Raw genomic sequence first — 18898 nt, 5'->3', positions numbered from 1 at the left:
CTGCACGGCGCTCAGTTACTGGTGCAGTGTGTGTCCATCCCCCCGAGACACACACACATACACACACACACACACACGAGTACTGCTCAGAAAGCTCTTCTACAAGCCACTGCCAATTCTGACAAAGACAAATGGTATTGAAATGTATTCTGCTGAATAACATGGTTTGTGTGTGTGTTTATCTCTTATAAACAAGCACTGTAGCTTAACTGTAGTACAGTGATGGTTTCAGTAAGTAATACCATGGTACTTTGATATAACCTGCCTTACCTTACTGTTTGCCATATCATGCATGTCTGAAGACTGATGTATGTTTGGGACCATTGTTATTTTAGTTTTTTATTATTAGTAGTATTATTTTGGTATCACTATTATAGTATTTTTGAATATTATGAATTAGCTTTTGATTTTATGTTTTCAGTTTTGTTTTCATCCTTTCAGTTTTTTGTGCCTTTGTCATTTTTATTACTTTTTGATTTTAAGATATTATTAAATGTTTTAGTTTTTTTATGCTATTCAAATATTTAAATGTTTCTATTAAACTTTTTTTTTTTTTTTGAGTATTAGTAGTTTTAGTGCTTAAACTTGTTTTCAGTATTAATAGTTTACAAAAAAAAGAAAATCTGCTGAAAATTTGCTCCCTTTTAGGCAGTAGATGAGATTGTTCCTTAATTTAACAGATTTTGAGACATTTAGCATTACATTACTTGACCACCACTGGATCCTCTGCCATAAACCAATTTTGCCAGAATGAGAGTCCAAACAGCTGATAAAATCATAATCTTTTTTCACTGTAAGGAAACGTTATTATGGATTATGAACTTGTATTTTGACCAGAAAGAAAGATTTAAAGTTAAAGCATCTTGATGGATTTGTTTCTTACAAACAAGCAGCTTTTGGCTTCACAAAATTGGAACTGATGGACTGGAGTGGTGTGGATTATTGTGATGTTTTTATCAGCTGTTTAGACTCTCATTCTGACGGCACCCATTCACTGCAGAGGATCCATTGGTGAGCAAATGATGCTACATTTCTCCAAATCTATTCAGATAAGAAATAAACTTATCTATATCTAGGATGAGGGTGAGTCAGTTTTCAGCAAACTGTCATTTTTGGGCAAACTTTTGTTTTCTTTAACAATAACAACACTGTTTGGAGCATGTAATCATGCAGATCAAACCAATCACTTTCATGTAAACATTATGTTTAAAATATTCACGACTTTATACTGAATTGTGAAGGCAGATAATATAAACGCCCCTTTACAGAGCAGCCAAACAGTTCGGAGTGTGGCTATTCAATGCAGTCCCCAGAAACCCCTGAACGTCTCTGATAAATGAGTTATATTGTTTATGCATGTCACACCGAACTCCCAAATGTGCTTGTTGAACCTCTAATGGAAAAACCTCAGTTAAGTACGTAATTAAGCTCACGTAAGATGTGAATCCAGAACTCTTTGTATGATAAGTTAGAGTCTTGTCCTGGGATGAAGGATATGTTGCACTTAATTAAAAACACTCTGTTATTCTCATTTCCTATCGCAGCCTTATGCATTATTCAGCGCAAGTGATTATGATATAAAATAATATGTATAATTGCATAAGCATACATTTGTCAAAGTGTGTCTTGTATATAGTTCCTGCATTTCAATTTCATGATATGCAAGTTGAATTCACAATGGAAAATATTTAAATGTTACTACAACCTACATGCAACGTGAAAGTGGTGTCTGCTGCAGACAGGTTTAGCACTGCGCTTCAATTCGGCATCCGCTTTTATGTCGGCTAATTTAATGAATGATCGATGATCCGTATTGCTGCATGATCAAATTACCAGCTAGAACCACAGGCTGATAAAACAAGGTGCTGGACAAAAAGGAGTTCATATATTCTGGTGCTGTAATAGACCAATTATACTGCTCTGCTGCCCCCTCCTGGTGCTCTGTCATTAGGGACCAATAATAGCACTGTGTCCTTCAGTGGATGACATAGAAGTTGTAGTTTTCCTTTATGTGGTCATGCTTGTGAAAGGAAAATCTGGTTTTAAATCTGTTGTTTAGAGAAATCACAAAAGAGAGTTCTTAAATATCTCAATTGTTGCTTTCTATTAGTGAGATTTAATTATTTCATCTAAACAACTTTGATTTCAAAACATAAATGGGTGGAATAATCCATACCTACATAAAATGAGGGATCCAAGCTATGTCTAGAAAGCAGACAATCATAAAGACTTGAGGGTGGAGGACTTGATTTGGACCTTGAAGTAACTATTGTGACAGTTCCCGTTGTTTGAATTTGGGCGATTTGTGATTGGCAGCTCCGCCTACGACTCACTTCAGTCTGCAGTCCATTGCCTGAACCTGCCTTAGTTTAGACTTTAAAAAATATTACTAGTAGAGACCAAAAGGGGGCTTGGAAAATTGGGTTATGTTTGATTTGGTTTGATTTTTATTGTTTTGAGCACTTTTACATTGTTAAAACAGCACATTAAACCAGCAGCCAGGCACCTCGCTTTACACACTTTTCAGAAATATTATCTTTTTTTATTTTTGTTCCATTATAGTGATTTAGTTTTGAGCCTAATAAAGCTCTTTTCCTATTGAGCCTTATGTTTGCATGTGTCCCTCCTTTTGTTTCTTCTCTTTGAGCCAGAAGTAGCAGCAAATTGGGGGCTCGTCCGGGATGATTTTTTTAATGGATGGGTGCTTTTTATTTAAATTCTTTTGGACTGATGCATGCAACACCTGCTGAGTGGCATCAAACAGCTTGAAAGATAAATTTTTAATATAACTTCGACTGGATTCGTCTGAAAGAAGAAAGTCGTATACACCTAGGATGCCACTGGGGTGAGTAAAACACAACCTAATTTTGCTTTTTAAGTGAACTAACTCTTTGAGCGCAACATGTAGCATAAAACCCTATTGTAAATAACTATTAAGAAAAAACTATAAACAAAAAAGTTATTAAAAACATGAAATGTGAAGTCTCACACACAGAATTCTGGGAATGTATGTATATTTAACAATATTTTACTGTAACATTATGAAACGTCACGTTATATTTATAAAAAATGTTTTTTACCGTAGAGTAAAGGAATTTACCATTAAGTAATTCGCATTTTTTTTATTTTTACTATTTCATTTTTACTGCTTAATTTTATGCTGTTAAAATTACAATACATTTTACAGTCACTAGCAGCCACCCAGAATACCTTAGCTACCATATAGCAATACACGTCATCAGAAAACTTTCTTAGAAGCAACGCCTTGTCCAATTTGTTGGGTACAAATGCAGTATATTTTTTAAATGTAGCACTGCAGGTTTATTTGCTGCTAAAGATAGAGCACCAATGCCAGGTGATTAGTCAATGTGCTTGTTTCTCAGTGGGTCGGACATTTTCGGGGGTACTTGCTCACACTGACCTAGATTTGGTTCATTTGGAAATCTGTATCCGGTTCGGGGAAGGGAAAATTTAGCTTTATCTGCCGCCCACCTCTTTGAACTCAGCCAGTGAACCTAACTATTTTTGGTGCATGTGAGAGAAATAAAAAGTGTGTTTCTCTATTTGTGTACAGTTGTTCAAATGTATGTGTGACGGAGATTGCTTTATTAGTTTGTGTGTGTCACTCAAATGGCCACATTAAGACCCCATGAGGTCACTAATCTGAAGCGTCTGTCACGTCTTCTTGCTGTAGATGTTCATGTTGTAGTATTATTTATTTATAGTATTTATATATTTATAGTATTTGTTAAGTATATTAATTTTGTTATGTATTTGTGTCATTTATTTATTTAAAATAATTATTTTTAACTTTGTATTTTAGTTTTAGTATATAATAAACATTTTATTTTTAGTTTGATGCCAACTTTTTGTTTATATTTATATTTACTTTAAAAATTTCCCCCCCTGCTTTATTCAATGGCCAAAATAATTGCCTTTTTTTTCCTCAGTTTTAGTAAAAAATACTGAACATGAAATAGACTGAAATGTGCATATCTAGATACATTGAGATCATTCTGAAAATGATCATAAAATTATTATACACATTGCATATTCTGTGAGAATGGATAAATAGTAAAAATCTCCCTTCTGTGCCTGTATCTCTGACTCTTTTGAAATGCAGGTCGAAGCGGCACATGTCACTTGTGTTGAAGGCCTGACGCGAGTCATGTGAAAGGGCCTTTAGAGAGCGTAGATGTGGGCCAGAGTTTCTGACTGGCCTAATTTGTTCGACCTTCGCGGGGGAGAGAAAGGCACTGCGGAGGAAAGAGCAGGTTTGTTAAAGAGACCCACTCTCTCACTGTGAGGCCGTGACTCCCCCCGCAGGAGCTCGCTGTCTCTCACTTCAGCCTCTTCTGAATGTGCGCTGCTGCAGCTAATTTGCTCTTATGGCTTTACTTAAAGTCTCCTGCTGACTCACTTGTTCTCAGTGTGTGCTGAAAAGCTTGACAGCCTGCAATCTTTGGGGTTTCCTAGTCAGAAACACTTGCTGCTGTCAGATGTAATTTATTTTTAAATGTTGAAAATTTTGCTATTCAAGTTGAAAGTGCAAAGGTTATTGTAGTTAGGTAAAACTGTAAACTCTAAATAATGTTTGTTACTTTAAATAATGAAATAAAATAAAAAACATTCTAAATTTAGTTTCACTTTAGGTATTAAAATAACTAAAACCAGAAATTTCATAAAAAATATATTTATGTTTATATTTAGTCATTTAGCAGATGCTTTTTATCCAAAGCGACTTATGACAATAGAAGCAATCAAAACCAAATATAAACATGAAAAACTACTAAAAATAACAAAAACAATAAAATTACTAAAACTTTAACTACAAATGTTAATAAATATTAATAAATATAATAATTGATGATAGTATAACACTGACTATAAGTAAGCCATTGTTTGTTTAAACTAAGTTTTTCAAATGGACCTTTAGATTAAATCAAATATCTTTCAAAATTTACCTTTTAAATATTCAAAAGTAGCCATGTCTTGTGACTCAACATAAATCTATAATGTAAAATATATTTAAAAAAAACTTGTGAATAAATGTAATGTTATGCCTTTAAATAACTTCTTTTGGAAGATTTTCTCATCAATATTTGATATATTAGTTTTGAACAATTTGAAAATTTGTATTATATTGCATGTGTTATTATATATTAATTGACTGAGAACCCTAATATGTAGGCATGCTATGTTAAAAACTAACTACATCATGCTAGCACGTCCAGTCCTGATGTTATATCTGCCTACATCTATCTGTCAGGCTGAACCTTGCCATTTGTGCTTTTCCACCAACATGCCAAAACTCTGACAAGGGCATCAGTGATATCAGGTTCACACTGCCACTGCAATGTGTTGGAAATGCAGCAGTGAGTTCAAATTGCCTGCTCTGCAGTCGTCGGTTCGGTTTGGATTGAAGGGGAGATCAGAGCTGACAGGAGCAATGGCTGTGAAACGCCCTGAAAATGACAAGTCAGATAAGTGGAAAAACAAATGACCCCATAACTTTTAATGAGCACATCCTTAATTTTCATCCTCTGAAAGGAGAGGACTGTCTTTACGTCTCCGGAGAGAAATTAAGACAAACAATGTCAGATTTAGCTGTGGAACGTGATGGCACTAGTTTGACTCGTTTCTTAAAGGGAAAGTGTATTAAAAAATTGCAATAGTATGATTTGCTCACTTTACTCAGAGCTGTTTCAATCTCTTTATTCTGTAGAAAACAAAGAGAGAGATCTAGACCATCATACCAGTGTTATTTTATTAGTATTTTAGTACTGTTTATATGCTGTAGTATTATTCATCTTTTCTATTAGCTTTAATTGTTATACTTTCAGTGTTTATTTTAATAGAAGTTTTGTTCTTTTTGTGCATTTTATTAGTATTTGTTTCATTTATACATTTATTTATTATTTTATATTCAGTTTTAACTTTATTTCTGTATAAATGTATCTTTAAATTACAGTAAACTAAATATTTTTCAAATGCATCTTTCACTATTCAAAAGTTGCCATGTTTTGTGAATCAACATAAATCTATGAAAACATAAAATTTATAGAAAACTGATTTTATATATAAATAAATATGTGTGTGTTTGTGTGTGTGTGTGTGTGTGTGTGTGTGTGTGTGTGTGTGTTCCTGTAGCTCAAATGGTAGAGCATTGCATATCAAGGTTGGGGGTTCGATTTCCCTGGAACTCATGATATGTAAAAATTGATAGCCTGAATGTATTGTAAGTCGCTTTGGATAAAAGCGTCTGCTAAATGCATAAATTTAATTTAATTTAATATATATGTGATATACACACATGCACACACACACACAGTTTCATTTAACAGTAACGACACGTGATTATGGAAGCCAATTTCTGCCACGGAATAAAACATTAAACAGATAATTGCAACTTTTTATTGCAACTTTGAGGTTAATGTCTCACAATTCTGACTTTTTTTTTTTTTTTTAAACTCAAAAGTGCAAGATATGAAGAAATTTTTTACTAAAAGGTTGCAATTATCCAATTTTTTTTTTTTTTTTCTTGGTGGAAATGGGCTTCCATGCAGTATTACATGGCTTTAAAAGACCTGCTTGAGGTACTTTTATGGTACTTTTGAATTCTTTCTGAAGGTTTAAAATTGAATTTACCATTCATTGTAATTGGACAGCAACCGGCAAAGTCAAATTTAGAGTTTCTCCTTTTGTATCTTGCAGAAGAAAGAAAGTCATAAAGGTTTGAAAAGAAATGATGGGGAGTAAATGATGACATGGTTTTTATTAATGTCTGTATCCCTTTAAATTTCAGCCTTACTGTCATGCTGTCACATGCAAATTTTAACACTGGCCCAAAAGTAGTTTTCCAGACAGAATGACGTACAAGTTACCTTTCCCCAAAGGCATATCTGTTTCCTACAGCGAGTCTGCAGTCTTCTTGGAAATGGATTTCGTTATCAATCAAAATAACTGCACATTGGGTCTGCAAAAACAACTGGCCAGACGTGTGTTGAGTGTTTATTAAAGGATCCAGTCTGGAATGCCTTCAATTATCTAATCATTAATAGCAAAGAGATTATTTTTACTGGGATTTTTTCATTTAGTTAGTTTGGGCAAGTAACAACCTAGCAATCATCTGGCAATGCACTCTTTCAAAGTATAAGTACATATTATTAGATTTGTGTTTAGAGCCCTAGTGTGTTACTTTTTGCAGCGTTACATCAGGATATCTCCACCTCAGCTAGATTTCTCATTTGTGTACAGATTTGCATGGCATATGGTGTTGGACGTTGAAATTACAGTTCAGTATTTGCATTTCATGCCGCTTCTTTGAGTTTTGAGTGGTTGTAATGCTCCAATTATATAACAGCATGCTTTCATACAGCTCTTCTGTTTAACAAAACATGTCATTAAATCTTCTGTAGTAATTTACATAATTGGGCAATGTGTCCACATGTGAAAATGTTTTGCTGTTTTCATAATACAAAGCAGCTTCACAGATAAGTCTGCTTCAGTACCACCATGAACAGGTGAAAGATGGAGGAAGAAACCAAACTCTTTATAGACAATGATTTTTGAAAGTCATTTAATTCTAAACATCTTTGCATCTGAAAAAGTATTAGTAAAGGTATATTTATCAGCTGTTGTTTGATATTTCCCGATTTGCTCTGTGATGCATCTTTAGGCTGAAGTGTAGTGTAGTATTTAAATAGAAAGCCCAATTATTGATCATGTGGTTAATTAGAGCAAATGGGCTCAGGCCAATCTGTCTAGTCACATTCTGAGTGTTTAGGTGAAAGCGTTTAAGCTTTGACATAACGTCCTCCCCATAATCAAAAGGCAGAAATAATATTTTGATTAACGAAAATGTTTTTAAAAAACTAATGCAAAAAGAAAGACTTTTTATCTGATGAGAATGACTATTGATGATAGGAATTATGGAAAATGTGTTTAAATGTTCCATTTGTGTGTATGATTAAATAAACTTTTATAATAAAATGTTTAAATGTAGATTTATTAAAGGTGAATTTATACATGTAACCTGATCATTTTTATAAGATTGAATCTATTAATTTAACCCTGCCATGAAACAGGATAATCCTGTGGCTGATTTTCAAGTGGAGTGGAGGCTTATCGAATTTAATTGCTTTGATTAAGAAACAATGTCTGGTTGTGCTGCAGCATGATAGATGTTAAAGCAGGGTATTCTCTCGATAAAAGCAACACTCCAGTGGCCGAGAATGAATGAAGCTCTTCGGCTTTTCATACAGATTCAATTATAGTTCAGACAGAGTAATCAAAATGTCATGCAAACCCTCTGATGCTGACTCATAATGGAACTTTGTACTTGCACTGTATTTGACTTGATTTCTAAAATCCATTTCCCTTTTTTCAGAGGGCATGTGATGCTACTTTGGTACTAGCGCACCATATTGAGGTGTGAAATTAATTACATGAATAGTAATACTAGGAAATGACCTCAGAGAGGTCTGTGTTTGATTTTGAAGTAATGGATATTATAATAGGGTACTGCTCGAAGACTTACAGCTTGGAAACTTGTGAAGAAATCAAATACTAGATGAACATTTTGATTCTTTATGCATCATATTCCATTGATATGCATTTGACAGATTTCAAATGTATTTTTATTTTTTGCGAAAACAAGCCCAACTTCCTGTTTCAAAAGGAAGTATATGCCATCTGTGATTTTCTAGTGATAGCATGGTGCTACACCTGACAGACCACTGCTTACCTAGCTGACTGTGTTAATGAAGTGTGTGTGTTTGTGTGTGTGAATGAATCAATCCGCTCGATGCGCCCTCTAGCTTTATATTTCCGGTTAAACCCCTGCATTGCAGCATTACTTGCAGAAGCAGAGACAGAGAGATAGCGAGAGAGAGAGAGAGAGAGAGAGAGAGAGAGCAGGTGAGTGAGAATAAAACCTGGTCACATCAGAGAGAAGCCCTTACTCGACTCAACTTATGTGCCATTCAGAATTGTGTTGAGAATTGGCTTTTTACAGTACATCTAGTATGGTTTCTGAATTAGAATTGAACTGAGAAGTCAAGTAAGATGTAGAAATGTCATTTGAATGTAAGGAAACTTAATTAAACTAATGTAGTTTGTTCTTTTAGTAATATATTTGCTAAATAATATATATGCAAATCTGGTGGACATTTTGTAGCAAAATTCAGTTTTGTTGATAGCTGTTTTAATGGATGCTTTGGTAGACATGAGCAGTATGTAAAAGAGTGTATTCTGTATACCGGGTAATAAATAGGCTTAATTAGTCAAACTTAATGATTAACTGATCATTTTTGTTTCTTGTTGGACTATCGAAGTTCCTCTGGTCTGATTGTGTACTGAATCACTTTGAATTATAATTCAGAAAGTTCACCCTCATGAACTAAACAGGGGCCTGATCTTAATTTCTGAACTCTGCAGGCAGTTTGTTTCAGACTCCTGAACAAAAGCAGTAGTATAAGGCCCTTGTTTGAGTCGCATTAAATATTCAAACCATTGTCTAGGCTGAGGAAACTTGTGTGTTTTTTAATACAATTCATATTAATGATTATCTGCTTACATGCTGGTTATGTGTGTGTGTGTATCTGTGTGTGTGTGTGTGTGTGTGTGTGTGTGTGTGTGCGTGTGTGTGTGTGTGTGTGTGTGTGTGTGTGTGTGTGTATGAATAGACTTTAGTAAGATCAATAATTGAGTGTACCCCCTGCTGTACAGCATCTTTATGTGTGTACCACGCTGCGCCCTTACAAACCTATGATACACATGTAACGTCACATTCATACTTGTGCAATTATGTGAGCAACAACTATTCTAGTCAGACATAGTTGTCTTCTAAAATGTGAATGGGAAATGGGAATGTTATCAAAATAGCTGAAAAACTAAATTAGAATTTTATACTTAAATATCAAAATTTGAATTATATTTCAATATAAAATACATAATTTCAATCAGGCTAGGGTTAGGGCTGCACGATTATTCCAAAAATCATAATTGTTGATTATTCCCTTGAAATCGTAATTGCGATTAGTAATTGTGATTATAATTATAATTTACATTTGTATGATGTTTATACCATTGTTTGATGCAACGGCATGAAAATAAACAAGCTGAAAACACCTTTAGTGCTTTTCTATAGTATTAAGCCTCAAATTTCTACTATACATCAGATTGATTTCTTCTTTAAATGATAAAAAAGTAAATATGAATGGTATTATAATGTTATACTAAAACTAAAATAATGGGAAAAACCTTTAAGATAGCCAAATGTATCGAAAGAATAAGATAACATGAAAAGAGTGTGAAAAGAGTGCATAATGTTTAAAATAATGCTTAAACACCACGTATAATTAATTAAGTTACTTAAACAACTATAAATAAAGCAGCATTAGTATATATAGTTTAATACAAAGGGCTGAAAGCCAATCACACAGAGAACATTTTTCTTTTAAAATTTTCATTTTTTTTTTTCAAAGTTGAACTTGCATTAATTTTACATGGCTTTCTAAACATGCAGATTTCTTGTGCGAGACGCGAGTGCAATGGTGATAGATAGAAAATATGTAAAATGCAGAATGTGTTTTGTGTGAATGGCTTGGTTCCAGTTGGGAGGTAAACAAGTAATTCATCTTCTCTGAATTAATGTTCTCTTTTCTTCACAATATTTTGAATGAACAGTGCAACAGCGCCGCATCTAGTAGCTTTAAATGGATAGGCTGATAAAAAACATAATGCAACGACACCTCGTCATCGCATCTTGAGTGCCACTAATAAAGCTGCCCCTTTAACACACACCTAAAATTTGAATGCTTCATTTTTGCATTCGAATGTGGATTTTTATTTTAAATTTGACGAATATTTGAAATTCTAGTATTTTTTTTGACAGCCTTAATCTGCATACTTACAGAATGTGTTTGCACTTGAGTATGAGATGCTACATGTGTAACATTTATCTAAACACTAAAATAAGTACAGAACTGTACAGAAAATCTTCCTGGAAGTTTTGCTGCAATATACCTGCATCATATGTGTCCTGTGGGCCTGAAGCAATGCTGAATGTTTTATTAGTAGCGTTGGTTGAGGTGAGCATCACTTATATATTTGAGGTTTATGGTTTTGAACAAACCCCTAACAATACTTTTTATAGTTATGTGTTGGTATCATTTGTTCTATGGTGTAAAATTCTTACGAATCACTTTTGCCTCGTATTTGTGTACTTTATGAAACACAGGTAGATACTGTTTAAACTGGGTTTTTCGTGGTATATTATAATATATATAAGGATTACCTGAAAAGAAAATTCACTGCCTAAGGGCTTCTGAGCTAAACAAATTATATCAATTAATCCAGCTGAACTGAATGTAATTCCCTTTGTGAGCATGATGGATGAAATGCATATCGTTTCCACTTTCCTTATGTGGAGTTTGGATGTTTTGATTCTAGAATATTTTGATGTTTTGTGCACACTCACTCACACAGGAAAGCTTAATTGTGACCTTTACATAACATGATTAAGTAGTTCTACTAATTAAATAGGCTATAATGCAATATTTAACATTAATCTATTATGTAAATTGTATGCAGCATTAAATAATAATATAACATACATGCCTGCAGAATTTAAACGTCCATTATTCAAAAAGTTCTCAGCTCTGTTGAATGCATTTCACCATTGCATTTAAATCTATTAAACAGAATTCTGCTGATTTTTACCTTCAAAACAATGCAGAAAATTAAGAAAGAGCAGATTCCATTTGGGATTGGCGATGTGGTATATTTAAATGCAGAAGAAATAAGTGAGTTAAGAAAATGAGATTTGTGTCTCCATTAAGTTGTCATGTCATAATTATGAAGCATCCCACTCTTTATGGGGCATCTCAGTCGTTCTTCCCCAGCTCGTGTCTGATTGGACCAGTAATGCACACATTGCCCAAATGATCCAGCACAGCTGTAAATCTGCCTGGGGCGGGATAGCCATTCTGTTTCAGTGTATAAATCATGTAACAATCATTGAAAGAGGTTTTGTCGCAGTGAAAAAGGGTGAATGGTGAATGGAAATGTGGTTGTGTTGAGTGACCCATGAGAGCAGAAGAATCTGGTTTGTTATCAAGTGTAATTTCAGTTTAATTATGAACTATATTAGACCTGTTCTGCACAGATTATTTCCTACAGAATTATGCCATTTTCCACCACAGTGTGTGCAAAAATGAGAAAGGTTGTCGAATCTAATGTAACTGTACTCTATCAGCATAAGTGCAAAGTCATTTCACAATCAAATAACTGGACGATGGTTATTATCTTGAATGGAAACAATTAAAGATTGCACTTGAATCTGTGACACTTACTGTTAATTTATGAAGTCACATCTTCCTATAAAATCACACACTTCTCTACAGCTAAAATTGGGACATTTTGTACAATTTGGGGTTAATTAGATGAGCTTAGACCCGAGCTGGATGATTCATGTATCGTTGTCTATATAGGTCAGTTCTTGGGCTGGATGTAGGTTAGATTATTGTCAGGAAAGTCATATCTTCCATCAGGGACTTGAAAGCCTGATGTGATGATCTTTATAATGTCTACAGTGATAATTGAGGGTTATTGTATTTCCTGACATTTAATAGCCTTTACCAACCATTGTGTAATCTTCATGAATTTAATATTGACTCACTCAAACTGGTGAGTCAGCTTTGGTGCACAAACATCAGGTTTCATAGAAAAAGCAGTACCTGGAAATGCAGCTCAGTTTGCATGGGTTTAGACCATAGACTGTATAAAAACATGGACGTAGTGTCCGTGACGTCACCCGTAGACTCCTGAAGTGTGCAGAGCGAGCCGTCGCCATCTTGGCAGCGCGTCACCGCACGACTCTCCCGGACAATCGAAAATGGGCAAAAGGGAAAGAGCTGGATGCTGAAGCCACGCCCACCTAGCGCGACGGCTGTGACAGCAGTGGCAATTCACCTGTCACTCAAGTGGCCACGCCCTTAATTATGCAGAACTTTAAGGCTTAATATAATTTAAACGGATGAGTTATAAAAAAATTCACCCCCCTTCACAGTTGTCATGAAGGCCAAAATAAGCTATATAGACCAAAATAATTTTTTGCACCAGGCTGAAAACATGTTTTTTTCTGCTGTAAAGTTGGGCATTATGGGATTGACTCTCTTTTGCCGCCAGCCTCAAGCGGCCAGTCAATGAATTGCAGTTTAAGTCACTTCCTTATTGGCTTCACTAGAGAGAGCAGGAGGTTGCCGCTCGGTTAAGACCACAAGATCGGGGATGACAGACCCCATCTGGCGTGGGCCGGCCGGACTGTGTTATTAATGCATGGACCCAGGCCACCTCAGCACTTCTTACATGCACACTAGAATATTCACATAGAGAGGATTTCCCTAAAACCAACGGACAGAACTTTCATTATAAGTGGTAATAATGTTAATATTGCAATATATTGGCCAATATGTGATATCTACCCTTTTTAAGATTGTTTTAAATGTGACATAAAGAACACACAAATCAGCAAATCAGAGATCAGCTTGGCCAGTTAACAGAAAGGTCATGATTCATAAAAAAAAAAAAAAGAATTTAAAGTAAATGTTTGTTTAATTTTACCAATTTTGTGTAAACCTCATATACCATTTTTAAATTGTATTATGCTTTGGTTCCCAGATGATCTGGGTTTTTCATTTGCTGATGTCAAAACTAATCTAGAGAACAAAGTGGCCAGTTTGTCAGTGTATTTGTGATGCAGCAGACTATGATAGGCCCAGAATGGGTCTCCTCAGTCTACTATGGGACGTGTTGATGTCCAAAAACAAACCCAAAAGAGAGGCTATTACATTTTGGCATTATATCAATAATCCTGCACTTTAGCAATGTTATTTAATTATTGTTTATATACTATTAAAGCATTGATTAATACATTTGAATTAGTTTTATTTTTATGTTTTCCATTTCAGTTTTTTATTCAGATTTTATTAATTTTTTATACCTCTGTATAGCTACCATTTTTATTTAAGTTTTAGTAATTTTTTTTGTTTTTCATCTATTCTTTTCAGTTTTCATTGAATATTTATGGTTTGTTTTGTTTCAAGTTTATTTCAATTCACTGACTGTTTGTATAGCAACCGGGACTTCTAACACAGCTGCAGTGACACACAGTCTTTACCGATTAGTGATTGGCTCTTTTGCTCAGAAGGCGGGGCTTCATTCGATAGAGCAGCCATATTGAGCGTTGCATTTTTTTTCCATACAAAACGATATGAGTGACATATCTATAGTCTTTGGCTCTAGCCAGGGCTTTTCCCCCATCATTCTCTCTCTCTCTCTCTCTGTCTCTATCTCTCTCACCCCCCTGTTGTTAATTTCTCTGAATAATCAGTATTGACATCAGCATATTGCTGTGCTGTCAGCTCTCTATTGTGGGAGATCACACGGCCCTGTAGCCTACTGGGCAATGAATCTTTCATTCATGTCCATCTATATTCATGCATATTTTTTTATTCATCCTTTCTCCCATTGTCTGGACTCAAATGAGCCGAGGAAACTCTTCTGCACAGCACAGGGTCTGATTAGTAGTGGTGTGGCGATTGCTACAACTGCTCAAATTGTAACAGGAAGAAAATCCCCTAGGCACACATTGAAGAAGGGACACAAGCCATACCTAGAGACCAGAATATCACAGAGACGTGCTAGTGCTGGACTGTTTTCACACAATACAGTAAAACACACATCTAGCAACCACTCAAAACACCCTAGGAACCACCCAAAACTATCCTCCGATTCTAATAAACCATACATCAATGAAAGAATATTTATTCAGCTTTCAGATGAATAAAAAAACTGACACTTAACACTGGTTTTGTGGTCCAGGGTCAACATTTAGTCTCTAATGCAGTAAAATAAATCTTGCCTACCATTCACTTTGCCCATAGAACAGTTTGTGCATTAAAAAATGCAATAAATCACGTTGAGTATTGCAGTTCATTAAACTGCATTTTTTTTTTATCAGAAACAACAATTTATAACCACTCATGCCAGTACTGCAACCCTCATCCAAAAATTTCAGGACTAGCTGTAACCATAGCTATTTTTATAAAATACTTTCAGAATAATGTGACATATAATGTCTTGCAAAATGTCACATAGTTGCCAGGTACATAGTCTTCATTTAGTTTTTCCTGTCAGGATTGTGTAGCGCACATCTCCTGGTTTATTACAGATGGGCCCGTGAGACGCTCATGAGAAATTGCATTGTATTTTCTTTGTTATTCTGCTTCCTCCCACACAACACCAGTTTCAGTGCACACCTGGACAGTTTCCCCCTGACATTTCAGCAGCCAAACCCTGAGGGGGGACACATTTACATACTGATCATTGGAGATTGTCCTTCACTAGCGGCTCAGGGCGTAACACACTGCATTCGGCCGAGTGTGAGCAGAATCCATAATGAGAGAGAGAGCGAGAGACAACGAGAGGACAGGAAGAGAGATAGTAACGCTAAACAGAACAGAAGAGAGTTCAAAGGTAGCGAGAGAGTGACTGTGATGTGAAGTTGATAGAGGGAGGTTAGTGTCTAATGAAAGAGCGGGGACTGTACTGCAGTGAGGGGACTGCAGCTTGTGCGGATGCGAGGGAGATCGTGAGATGAGCTCTAGCCTGTGCTGCTCTTTCGTTCTGGATGGGTGGCTCCATTAGGGAGGACAGAACTAATGCCTGGTAAGGGCTTTACCATTTCAGCAAGACTCCACCCCCCCTATTTGAAAAGCATGCTAACATTTTTCAAGCTGTTCAATAGATGTTTGCGCGTACAATAGCAGGTTGTTTTTGTTTCGCCAGCTGCATGAACAGTTTGCTTCGCTCCCTGATTTCAGAAGAGAGTTTGAAGCAGGACATGAATGCATGAAGCCCTGAAGATCAACTTACCTGATCTAGAATCTTGTGTAAAAGAACAAATCGATTGCTAGTCTTATCCCACTTAATTGAAGCTAAATATATTTGAGGCAGAGTGAAAGTTGTTTTTACTCTGCTGAAATTACTTCCACATATGTCCAGACTGGTTTATGTTAGTTTAGCTAATTTATTTACTACATCTGCAGAAGTTTTGTTAAGGTTATCTGCATTAAACCTTTGAAAGATACTATAAATATATATATATATATATATACATACAGTTTTTATGTGCAAAATGTACAGCTTTGTTTTTAAAGTTTTGTCTGTAAAATAATAATAATAATAATTGTAAGTTTTGAATTGGTGAAGATTGCAATTACAAACGTTACTTTTCAGTAGAGCTGGTCACAGACCGACTGCTGTAAAATTAGCTGTTATAAAAAAAATATTTTCTATGTTTATTTTTGTTCATGTATTTATGTATTCATTTATTTTTGACGTTTTCATTTACTTGCATTGCTGTTAAAGTAGGTATTAATGTATCTTATATATTTATTTATATATTAGTTTACATATATTTCTTCTCTCTCTCTCTCTCTTTTGATGTTTTCTGTACAGCTATTCATGGACTGACATTGCTGTAAAATGTATTTAATTTATTTATTTATTTTTTGTAGTGGGGCAGCTCAAGTATGTTGGGCGCACAAGTACTGTGGCTCTTTTGCCCCATGGCCAAGCCAACAACAAAGTTAGTTCACTAACTTTTAATTCTAGTTTATTATTTTATTTTTTACTATTGTATAATCAGAAAATTTCCTCTCATGTTTAGCCGGTCATGAACTTTTTTAAATGTCATTTAATTTTATTTTGTTTAGTTTTTTCGTATTTAGATAAATCTGTCCCTAAACGTCATGTTTAAAACGTATCTTTTCCTTGTCCAAGTAGGATAACACTTCGCATGGTAGTGACCAGCTGTGGTGGTCATTTCAGATGGTAATGTTGCTTTGCTGAGTTACTGGATTGTTTTCTGATTTTTCTATAATCTGGCTCTTTTCAGGATTTGCAGGATTGTCCATTAAAAAATCTCCTCAGGAGAAAACTCTTAAGGAGATAAGCAGGCTCTTCAGTACAGATGGCATTGCCAAGGGTGTAGATACTACTGTAAGTAGATGTCATCAGTTACTGTGTGAGGATAGTCATCATCCTAGCGGCTGTGCCAGTGAAGCAGATGTGACTATCTGTCTCCATTCATAAGACGAGATGTATTTGAAGCTCTCTGCTTGTGTAAGGATGTTTCTCAGGAGAGCTCGGATGCTAACAGGGTCTTTAAGGCAGTTAAGAATTACATAAAATAACAGCATATCAATGAAAGAGCACTGCTTGTAGCTTTAACTTTACCTATAATTTGATTTGCTTTATGGCAGATACAATTTCTAGCCTTATTGATTTCCTCTAGGATCTGTTTCTCTGGTTTTTCCACACCAACAGAAGCAAACCTCACTCTGCACTCTGTAATTTCTTCTGTTTCCAGGTCGTTCGTGATCTAGATGAATGTATGTCTAAATCAAGAGTGTGTCCCCGTCACATAATCAGGGTGAAACCCCACGTGCCGACTGACCGCGTATCCCAGTTCTGAGCTCAAAATTAATTTGCCTCCACAATTCAGACAGATCACATCTCCAGTGTTCAGCCTCTTCAGACCCAACATAATCAGCATTTGCATGTACATTTCATGAATTTAGCCGTGTGTCTTACAGGAAATTCATATTATATATTTTATCAGTATTGATATGATCAAACAGTAGATATTAAAAGTTTATGACTATCCAAATCAATCAAGCATATTATTTTTTCTATTAAAATATACAATTATAGTATATAATCAAATAGTTATATCAAAGGTTAATATAATTAAAAAAATTAAAGGTTTGTGGCTGTGTGAATCAAAACTTATAAACCTTTTTTAAATATGAAAATATAATATTATAACATGTAATCAGATTTTTTATATGTATTTAATATATTAATATAATTGATATTATTATATTAGATATAACACACACACACACACACACACACATATATATATATATATATATATAATGTTTAATACATAATATTTCATATATAAAATTTTTTTTGAGTTTAGGTTGTTATTTTTTTTATTTATTACTTTGATTTGAAGTTTGATATGTTTTAATTTTATTATTTTAAAAAGGTGTTTTTTTTTTGTTTTTTTTTGTCAGTCAGTAAATAGGGCCCTGTGAAATCCACTTTAATTTTTACTAAATTCTGTTTTATTTTTTTCCCCCAAACTGTTTCATTTCTGTTTTCATTTTTCTGGATTCTGTTCTTTTCCCATTTTTATTTTACTTCACCCCTTTTCAATAGTTACATTTAAGTTTATTCATCAAAAAGAAAGACTAATTAATTAAAACCACGAAACCATACATTTTCACATCAATTTAATACAATTTTAACAAAAATTACGTTTAGGGCTCTATGAAATGTTTTATTTTTTCTCACCATATTTTTTGTCAACAAATTCTGTGTTTTAGCATGTCTAATTATTTGAATTCATAAAACAACTTAATTTATTAAGTGTAATGACCTACTTTTGATTAATTCATTAAAAATCTGACAAATTCTGTGACATTCCGCATTAAACAGTGAATTCTGTTTTTGTGACTGGATTCTGTCCGAGTTTTCCACATCACGGAAATCATAGGGCCCTAAATAAAGCAGCTCTGAGCACAAATGTCAGCTCAACAGTGGATAGATGTCGAGCTACTCCAGAAAATCAATGCAACCCCTCGAACTCTGGTATCATCAGTGATTGCCACCTAAAAGTGCAGATTGGTTTTGCATGTATTGAAGAGTGGAGGCTCAGGATCTTGTCATTTTCAAGATTTATCCAGCGTGGATTGGAAAGGAGATGTGCATTTGCTAAATCAAACCCATTTGATTCTTTAGAGAAGAACTGAGAACAAAT

General features: G+C 34.7%; 1 protein-coding gene across 3 annotated transcripts in view; it reads left to right on the top strand.

Moving 5' to 3' along the window:
• Positions 1–18898, top strand: part of LOC127959024 (synaptotagmin-2) — a 40442-nt gene that overhangs the window by 5665 nt on the left and 15879 nt on the right. The window lies entirely within an intron of this gene.

The sequence above is a fragment of the Carassius gibelio genome, chromosome B6 (genome assembly GCF_023724105.1).
Source record: "Carassius gibelio isolate Cgi1373 ecotype wild population from Czech Republic chromosome B6, carGib1.2-hapl.c, whole genome shotgun sequence".
NCBI classification, from domain to species: domain Eukaryota; kingdom Metazoa; phylum Chordata; class Actinopteri; order Cypriniformes; family Cyprinidae; genus Carassius; species Carassius gibelio.
The sequence above is the reverse complement of the archived record's forward strand: the minus strand, read 5'-3'. Positions and strand labels throughout refer to the sequence as shown.